We start from the raw sequence: 664 nt of genomic DNA, 5'->3' as shown, positions 1-664 counted from the left end.
AATGTTCGGCCTGGGGAGCCAGCCAGCGGCGAGCGCTTAATGTTCGGCCTGGGGAGCCTAAGGAGCCTGCGGTGAGCGTTCAATGTTCCGCCTGCAGAGTCGGCAGCTAGTTTTTTAATGTTCAGCCTGCGGAGCTCGGAGAGGGGGCTTAAAAGTTGACTTGTGGAGCCCCGGAGGTGGCCCTCGGCGCCTGGATGAAAACTGGAAAGTATCAGGCCCCCGCGACCTTCCGGAGGTGACGGGGCCCCGGGCGCTCTCGCCCTACTGCCCTCGGCGCCTGGATGAAAACTGGAAAGTTTCAGGCCCCCGCGACCTTCCGGAGGTGACGGGGCCCCGGGGGCCCGAGGTGCCCCGGGCGCTCTCGCCCGACTGCCCTCGGCGCCTGGATGAAAACTGGAAAGTTTCAGGCCCCCGCGACCTTCCGGAGGTGACGGGGCCCCGGGGGCCCGAGGTGCCCCGGGCGCTCTCGCCCGACTGCCCTCGGCGCCTGGATGAAAACTGGAAAGTTTCAGGCCCCCGCGACCTTCCGGAGGTGACGGGGCCCCGGGGGCCCGAGGGGCCCCGGGCGCTCTCGCCCTACTGCCCTCGGCGCCTGGATGAAAACTGGAAAGTTTCAGGCCCCCGCGACCTTCCGGAGGTGACGGGGCCCCGGGGGCCCGAGGGG

Source organism: Anomaloglossus baeobatrachus, unplaced genomic scaffold (genome assembly GCF_048569485.1).
Source record: "Anomaloglossus baeobatrachus isolate aAnoBae1 unplaced genomic scaffold, aAnoBae1.hap1 Scaffold_557, whole genome shotgun sequence".
NCBI lineage: Eukaryota > Metazoa > Chordata > Amphibia > Anura > Aromobatidae > Anomaloglossus > Anomaloglossus baeobatrachus.
This window is presented reverse-complemented; position numbering follows the sequence as displayed.